Source organism: Wyeomyia smithii, chromosome 2 (genome assembly GCF_029784165.1).
Source record: "Wyeomyia smithii strain HCP4-BCI-WySm-NY-G18 chromosome 2, ASM2978416v1, whole genome shotgun sequence".
NCBI lineage: Eukaryota > Metazoa > Arthropoda > Insecta > Diptera > Culicidae > Wyeomyia > Wyeomyia smithii.
The window spans coordinates 277822357-277831970 of record NC_073695.1 but is presented as its reverse complement, the minus strand read 5'-3'; positions in this window follow the sequence as shown (position 1 = coordinate 277831970).

The following is a 9614-nucleotide window of genomic DNA, read 5'->3' as shown; positions in this document are numbered from 1 at the left end:
ACACTTCGCGAGTCTTCGGCGGAACCGTTCGAGCAGCCGCGGGGTTGCGTTGTTTGGGTGGTTGTGGGGCACTCCCGGAGGAGTTTCCCACGCGAACCTTCATCCCGTTCGCAGGATCGCTTGCCTGGGTGGTGGCAGGGTACTCCCGGAGGAGTTACCCGCACGTACCTTCCCTGACATTGCGACGGAGTCTTTCCTGCCTGTGACGTTCGGCCTTCCGCTTACCTATCGGATGCGTGCTTTGTCGAAACCGTAGTGCAGTTCATGTTTTCCATTTTCGATGAGTTTGGCCGATTCTTCGTCGATATCCAGAACTAGCTCGACCAAGGTCTTTACCAATTTGCGGTTATAGACTCGCCTCATTTTGGTAGAGAGATGGTCGTTCTGATTCTGGAGTGAACGAAGGATCTTCTCGTCCGGAGAGTTCGCACTGCCCACGAAGTAACCGACATAGCGTCTGGCCTTCGGCAGATCCTTCATGTGGTATACACGAAGCTGTGCTCACCCCTCTCCCACGGTGTCGGCACAGGCAAGTTGCAGGAAGCCATTTTCTAGATGGCAACCCTTAAACTTGGGCTTGGTGGTTGGATTTTCCTGGTCAGCAATGTGATCGAGGATGGAGGTCCGGATAGTCTGAAGCTGGTCCGTTGTGTGTAGGGAGCTGGGGTGGGTAGCAGAAGTAACCGCAAGGCTTATAGCGCCCGCCATGTCCCTAAAAGTGGCCGTCGGGAGCGGCTTTGGACCCGATGACCACAAACCAGCGCCGTTTCGCAGTTTTTCAGGCTGTGTACACTTAGTACTGGTGTTTGCGGACACCAAGTCGTCCGACCGCTGACGCTTGACGGTGACTTGGTTTGTTTGAGCAAGCTGCTCTGTCGGAAGGAGGGCCAGCTTCCTGGCTTCTTCGTACGAGAGACCGGAGCGAAGATATTTGCTCAGTCGCCGCCTTTGCGCATTTGAAAGTCGCTTGACAAGAAGTGCCGATGACTCGGGTTTCCCTTCGTCATCGGGCCTTGGCTCTGGATTAAGGATAAAGCAGAGGGTCCTCCGTCCAGCGATTCGCTCTCGAGGTTGAAGGCATCCTCATGCTCCATCTCCTCCGTTCTTCCCGGTGCGTTTGTTTTCAATGGACTACGCTCCGATGAGTCCATGGTTTCCGGCAAGGAAAGGCTGCCGGTGGCCGAATTTTGTGAATTGATGTGATCCATAAAATTCCCACGAGTCGCTGGGTAAAGAAGAGTCCACTGCATCAGTTACCCGCGTGATGCAGTGAGGGCTAATTACTGTGAAGGGTACCCTGATGCTCCACAGGCTCCGTTAGAGGCTGGGTATTTATTAACCCACCCCCCACCACGTCATCCATCGGTACGGGTCGCATAATAGGTTTTAACCATTGTATTTTACGCAACAGCCATGGTTAAGAGCTGTTGCAACCATCCTCCTTTACAGGGGCTTTGGACCCTCTGCCCCAGTTCTCAATAATTCAAGTCTATTCGTAAAGGCTAAACTGAACCAAGAGAACCGTAACAGGTGGTGTTAAAAACTTAACTTGGGTTAGTATGGTTTTACAATATTTTGGTTGTGAGTTGTTGGGTTGAGAGCTTGAGTTTGATTCTGTGATTAAGTAATTATCAAAAAAAAAAAAAAAAAATTGTCCCAGTGCGAAAATACCTAATCATTGTTGTGAGTCTCACTCATGAACAGCATGCAACACCTCTAGTGAGGTTCTCGTAGCTGCCGATATCACACACTTGAGCTTTCTCCATTCAAGTTATTTCTCGTTCTTTATCGCTGTCTTTCTTACTTGCATTCGCTCCCGAGATCATATGCACACACGCGTGCCTGCTCTTTTACTCGCGTGTAGTCCCCTTCTCGCGAGCACAACCAACCGAGTACAATTGCTTCAAGATGACTTGCGGAGGGACAAAAAAATTTTCAAATAGTGTAACAGACTACTTCGGATCGGTTTGCTTCGGCTGGTTTTGCATTAGATTGCTATGAAAAACTTACCAAAGCAGTCCGATACCCAACACGTTCCAGTACGCGACACTTTACATCTTCTTCGCCCCACTGTCGGCTGTCGGTGCACGAAGCAAAACCGGGTAAACGAAGAAAGCATTTCCGTTATCGAGCACAGTTTTTCAAGCACTCCTCCTAGTCGAGCAACTTTAGTCGAGTACTCCTACTCGCTAGCAGGAACTCGCGAAACTGAATTTTAACAAGGCTTGGCCATGTTCTGAAGTACAAATGACAGAAGATGCCACCTTCAGTAACGCATATTGTTGAAAGAAAAAAAAATTCAGTTCGTGATGAGATATGGAGATGATGTTGAATTTATAACTATCTTTTCAAGGCGTTCCAACATTACGAATAAAGTGTAATTAATGAACCAGAGAATATTAACTTTTCAGGTAAGTATTTAATTTGTCCTCAACTTAATACCGGATATAATGCTGATTGCATCCCTGTGCTATCCCCGACAGTGGGAATAAGGCACTCTTCTGGTAACACAGTGGAAAGCTGTTTCCACACCGCAAAATTTACGGTCGACATATTTTAATATTTTATTTAAAATACGCAGAGTTTTTTACTGCAGAACATGCTGAAAAAACCACCTACTAATGAGCTAACTTTTTCCTAAAGAAAGTACCGCTCACCTACTTCTGACGCTGCTACCCGCTGCTACTTTCAAACTAATTGGTTTGAGCAGAAACACGTTCGACAGTTTAATACATCGAATAATCAAATTACAATTTTCGGGAACGGAGGAAATCTTTTGGAAACTAAGCGACCCATAAGCATTTAATAAGAGACAAATTTCGTCCTCTTTTCAGTTTTTCAATTTTCATTTTACACCCGAACTTACTGAGAGACATAGTTCTACGTCAAACGTGATTTTGTTAGAAAAATATTTCGTTCAACATCCGGTCGGGTCGACGCAACATGCATCATAAGCCCTTCCCGTAATTTAACTTATAGCTCAATTTTAAATCCTTAGCCCATAGGAAAATCTATGCAATTTTTCAACCAGATCGAAAATAGTCAATGAAAATAATAACCGTATATCGCATCGAATTGCACATTCTTTATTTCTTTTTTAATCCAATGTGTACCCCAAAACGTCGAGAAATTCTACTTTTACGTTTTAGAACAGTTTCACTTTGGATTTTAAACTTTGCAACTTTCAATTCAATTTACTCCCACAAGAGATCGTTTCGAGAATCCATTTTAATTTAGTTTTAATTAAATTATCTGCATGGTCACAATGATCGTCGCCGTTCTTCCAGCATGGCTCCAGCTGTTTGGACACAGACGAAGCTTGCATTGACAAAATATGTTGAATGTACCATTATATTCATAAAAAATACAGATTGAAAATCTTCTATCCCAGCGAACAAAAAGCTGCATTTTACAAAATACGACCCGTTTATAATCGGATACGTTCACCATTTTTTCCCGCTATGAGTAATTACTTTTCGAGCATCTCTCCCACTCTTCTCGGGTAGCGCCTGTTATCCAAATATTGAGACAACATTCTTCAACCTCCCCCCAGAGCCCGTTTTGCGGCTATCGAGTCTAAAATTATTAGAATTAATCAGTAGAACTTCGGTCCAAACTTTAACATCGTGAATCATGGACCCTGTCAACATGAACACCGCATCGGCACTGGCCGAAACCGAACCGGCTGATTATCGCCGTGGGGACACGGAGATTGCAGATAAGATGTGTGTTTCTCCGTCTCGGTAAGCTCAAACTGTGGGAAGCTGCAGACAAGAAATTTTTAGATGCTATCCTCAGCAAGCAGGCGTCTGCCCATTTCTGTGGGTTGATAAAATCAACTCTAAATTTTGCTGCCAAATTCAGCTCTTCGAAATTTTTAATTAGTGGTGATAAAATTCATGAACCGTTTGCTGGTTTGTTGGATACCCTTAAATGTACAATGATTTTCAACATCTTCGAGCGTCTGCCTGTTGCTGTCTGTCTGTTTGTTTCTCACGATTCATGGGTGGAACAGACGATGGATTTGCACTTCATTTCTTGGCTTCGCCAGGCAGCCTTTCAATTCCGATGGAAATGAACATGTCGAAAGCCATAAATCGATTCATTATTTATGGATCCCAGTTTGTTCGGAGAGCATCATCACACACATTCTGATTTGTTAGTACGAGCTTCGTTAGGCCGACACTGGAAAATGATTAGACCGCCGATTGTTTTGGTCTCGTACTAAATCCGTATTGGATGCTCTCTTCGTTCGACTGTATACGAATGCGGTGATTACAAATGGATCAGGCTATCATCATCATCATCAACAACAACCACAACTCCAGCAGCAGCCGTGACTTGTTCTGTTCCATATCATCAATACCGAAGCCCGAAGTGGCCACGCCACGCACATCTGCTGACTGGCAGGCAAGGCGACCGAAACGGAGCGAAGCATCGACAGCATCGATGCGTGATATATGAGCCTGGCCCGGGATGAACTGCGTGCTTTCCACTGACCTAGCGAGGTGAGATCCCATCGGTCTTGTTCACGCCTTGGGTGGTATTCGATGAGCTGAGCCGGAGTCGGAGCCCCAGCAGATCATTATTCTTAATTTTATGAGATTTCAGTACCAGAAAATCGTGACGATTCCAAAACGACTGATGATTTGCCTACGGTGGGATACAACCATTTTTTTGTTTTTGTTTCGAAATTGATCTTTATACGAAATCTTGACGCCTCGCAATCATGATGTGACACATTTTCCCGCTGTCGGAGGCCCGAGAGTCCAATATGTCTGGGTGTTTAATGACGGGAATCGTCATCAATCAAAAAGCAAACGTGTTTTATCGGTGCTTGAAGATTGGTAATATTTGTTAGGAACCGAATGAAAATTCTCATGCAGATTGCTGAAGTTTCTGCTGAAACTTAAATATCATAATTTTAAAATGCTCACTCAATATTAGAGATACACCGCAAACAAACAGAACAATAAAATCTCCCACAATGGTCAACTTACAATAATTGTTATCGCGAAAACCATTGTTGCCCTAATCATTTCTAGTCCTGCTCTGACCAAAGTCGGGATTTGTAACCAAACATTACAATCGAGAATCCTCTGTATAGTTGCCAATAATACAGAGATTGAATTTTCATGAGCCCATCGTCCGACTGGCGACAGTAACCGCCACTAGCGAAATCCTCTCATAAAGCGCAAATGAACTAAGCTTTACCAAATTTATTCAAATCCGCCATCATGGCATCCGGCAGGCCTACGGGCATAGCATGTTAATACAAAAAGCTCCCATTTGTTTCGACGGTGACGCTTTGTATAAGTATCTCGTTTCTCCCACTCGAGATTATAACAGCGCACCAAATGCTTGCCACTCGCTATTACGACTATTCATTTTCACAGTTCCTGTGAGTTTTCGGATTATCGTTACTAAAACAATCCTCGAAATGCGTTTCAACTCATTATTAATTCATTTAGGGTTGGATTTTAGACTACAGTACGCACACCTCAATTAATTATGAAACACATAACGGTGGCCAATACAATTTGGATATCTATACTAAATTCTGCTCTCGATTTGATAATTTGATAACTCACTAGCTTTTAAAATTGATCTACTAAACAGCAATCACAAGCTACAATCATACCTTCAACCCAAAATTAATTCAGTTTCCCAACTATAATATAAATTTAGTTTCGTTCGATAGCCCACTTAAAAAGCAGCACCAGCAACCTGTATCCCGACCGATGCCGATGTTCGTTTTTAGACCAACGGCTCTGGGTCAGAGCATTGTGCCGTTTTACAGAAACAAATCCACCCCGAGTAATGATCCCTTCGCCGCAGAGAAATGGGTTAACATTATGTGATCCATTAGTGTTATTAGTAATGAAATTCAATTTTATCCAAACCACTCAGATAATCTGAAGAAGCCGGGCTGGAAAGGATACAAAGTTGCCACTTCAGTTCGGTTCGGAACGGAACGGAATCCCTGTGCTTCGGGAAAATGCGAGATAAACCCAGTCCCGTATCGGGCCGGCTGCAGCATCAGCATCACCAGCAGCAGTAGATAGCACAAGGGACTTACAATCGCATTTGTCATCATTTGTCTCGATTAGCACGAAATATCAATCGATTTCCACTCACTTTCAATCACGATGGCCGTCACGTGTGGTCGATATGTGGGAGTGGAGGTGGTTTACCGGCAAAAACACGGCCCGGGTTCGGATGGCGACCAAAAGGGTACAGCACACCGACAAGGATGTACTCGAGAAAAGCCAACCGTAAACAGCTAGAAAAGGTCGAAATGAACCTGAAATCCGATCTATAGATACAAGGTTTGCCCTCATCAGGCGAGCGGCGAATGCGGCTGTCAATCGGCGGAACTTTGTACCACCCGGTCGGTGGAGGGTGAAAGGGTGATAATCTGGGTTCATCCTCTAAACAAACATGTTTTCGCTTTTCAATTGCTCCGATTGCTATGTACAGCTGCCGTGCGACCGCCTGCACACGAGCTTGAGTGGCGGTCAGTTACATTACACCAAGTTGGCACGGTTTCGGAGAAACAGTACTCTGAGTCTGGATAAGAAGGAAAAGTTTCTTACTGGTGTAGGTGTTTTGCTGCAATTGTTTAATTTATAATTTTTCCTCATTATTCGATAAGCAAAAAGGAGAAACATATCACATATTGAACCATATAATCATTTGAAAAAGAATATTCATTATGAAGAATTTTACTTCGATCTTTATTTTTCGGTGAAACAATAAATAAATCTTTCTTACTAACGAAAATGCTATTATCTTACTGAAAGGTTGGTTTCTTGTGTGAAAAGCACCAAAATCTGTATGAGGGTGGGGGAAAGTGATCGATTCTCCAGAACCAATTTTTTTGGTTCCCTTTTGGGGCCCTAAACAACCCTAAACTTACCTGGAGTCGATTGGTTTTGTCTCCGCTTGGCGCATTGCATTTCAAATTTCTATGAAAACTTATATGGGAAAACCTACTTTTTTGCATTTACCTATCTAGAGAGTTCAATAATGATCTATTAATGCACTACATTATGTAAAAGTATAGTATTTTAGATGCCTAACAACTTTGCAGAAGGCACTGAATAGCTGGTATTTCCCTAAGAAGAGCTATAGCTGTTCAAAGTTGAGTATGTCGATCTAAATGCAGAAAATCTTGCTTTCTGCCAACATTACTTATGCACCAGCGTCAGTAGGATTCCCATCAGAGGTAACCAGTTTTTTTTTAATAGGGGGGGAATGTTTGTAATGATTTATTTATGTACTAATATCTATTCAGAATTAGTATTGTGTGTTTTGCCACAAATGGTGACATTTCAACACTATTATATATATATATATATATATATATATATATATATATATATATATATATATATATATATATATATATATATATATTGTAAGCTTTTTTATATTATTGAATGTTATTAGCTTTCGCAGTTAAGTTAATGTAATTGTAGGAAAATTATTAAGCCTACTTGTCAAGGAAAAAAAAGGAATAAATAAAACAAAACTTAAAATAAACTTAAAACTATCTTACTGACTATAAAGTGAGCTAATCGTTGCAATTGAGGATTGCAACGATTTTTGTCGGAATTTGTTGATAATTTGGCTTGACATATTTTCTAATGTTTCTACATTAGTGAGCCTATGCAGCTCGTTCGTGCTAAACCAGGGAGGACGCTTCAAAATCATTTTCCAAAGTTTATTCTGAATCCTTTGAAGTGTCTTCTTCCTGGTTGTACAACAACTTGTCCAGATGGGAACTGCATATAACATTGCTGGCCTAAAAATTTGTTTGTAAATTAACAGTTTATTCTTGAGACAAAGTCTAGAATTCCTGTTGATAAGAGGATATAAACATTTGATATACTTATTGCGCTTTGACTGGATATTTTCAATGTGCTCCTTGAAAGTAAGATTCTTATCATAAATAAGCCCTAAGTATTTAACTTGATCAGACCAATTTAAGACCACACCGTTCATCTTAATAACGTGGTTATGGGTGGGTTCTCTTGGCTTATGATGAAAAATAATTCACTGTGTTTCAGAAGCTTTAGGGGAAATCTTACATTTCTGCAAGTATGAAGAAAATATATCTAAACTTTTTTGTAGCCGACTGCATATAACACGAAGGCTTTTTCCTTTTGCGGAAATGCTTGTATCACAAAACAGAGATTTCTCACAACCTGGTGGTAAATCAGGAAGATCAGAAGTAAAAATGTTATATAAGATTGGGCCCAAGATACTCCCCTGAGGCACACCGGCTCTAACAGGCAATCTATTAGATTTACCATTTAGATAGTTAACCTGAAGAGTGCGGTCTGTTGAATAACTTTGTATCATTTTTGTAAGGTAAAGCGGAAAACTGAAATTTGACATTTTAGCTATTAAACCTTTATGCCAAACACTGTCGAATGCCTTTTCTATATCTAGAAGAGCAGCTTCAGTCGAATAGCCTTCAGATTTATTTGTTAGAATCATATTTGTTACTCTAAGTAACTGATGAGTAGTGGAATGCCCATGGCGAAAACCAAACTGCATTTGCAAAAATTGAGCTCTCATTAATATGTGTTATCATTCTATTGAGAATTATTCTTTCAAAAAGTTTGCTAATAGAGGAAAGTAAACTAATTGGTCGATAACTTGATGCCTCAGCTGGATTCTTCTCGGGTTTTAAAATTGGAGTGACTTTGGCATTTTTCCATTTCGTAGGAAAATGTGCTAGTGCAAAGCATCTATTAAAAATTTTTATCAAGAAATTTAAAGAGTTTTCGGGAAGTCTTTTAATAAGGATATAGAAAATCCCATCATCTCCTGGTGCTTTCATGTTTTTGAATTTTTTGAGAATAGTTCGCACCTCATTCAAGTTTGTTTCCAATACCTCTTTAGAAAGAAATTCTTGGGTGGTGATCTGATCATACTTTTGGTTTACTTCATTTTCAATAGGACTTACTACGTTCAAATTGGAGTTATGAACGCTCTCAAACTGCTGAGCAAGTTTTTGAGATTTTTGTTCATTCGTTAGAAAAATGCAATCATCATCTTTAAGGACTGGAATGGGCTTCGAAGGTTTCTTAAGAACCTTCGAAAGCTTCCAGAAAGGTTTTGAATTAGGTTTTAGTTGTTCAACTTCTCTCATGAAATTCTCATTTCGCAAGAGAGTGAATCTATGTTTAATTTCCTTTTGTAATTCTTGAAAAATAATTTTCAAAGCAGGATCACGAGATCTTTGGTATTGACGTCTCCGTATGTTCTTCAAACGTATAAGAAGTTGAAGTTCACTGTCAATAATTGGTGCATTAAATTTCACTCGAGCCTTAGGAACTGATAAATTCCGGGCATTGAGTATTAAGCTGCTAAAATTATCTAATGCTCTGCCAATGTCAGCACTGTTTTGTAAAATAATATCATCATTCAAATTTTCTTCGATCGTAGAACGATATCTATCCCAATTAGTCTTGTGATAATTTAACACAGATCTAGTGGGATTTGAAATAGTTTCATGGAAAATAGAAAATGTTATGGGAAGGTGATCAGAATCAAAGTCAGCATGAGTTAATAAATCACTGCATGAATGACTTTGATTTGTT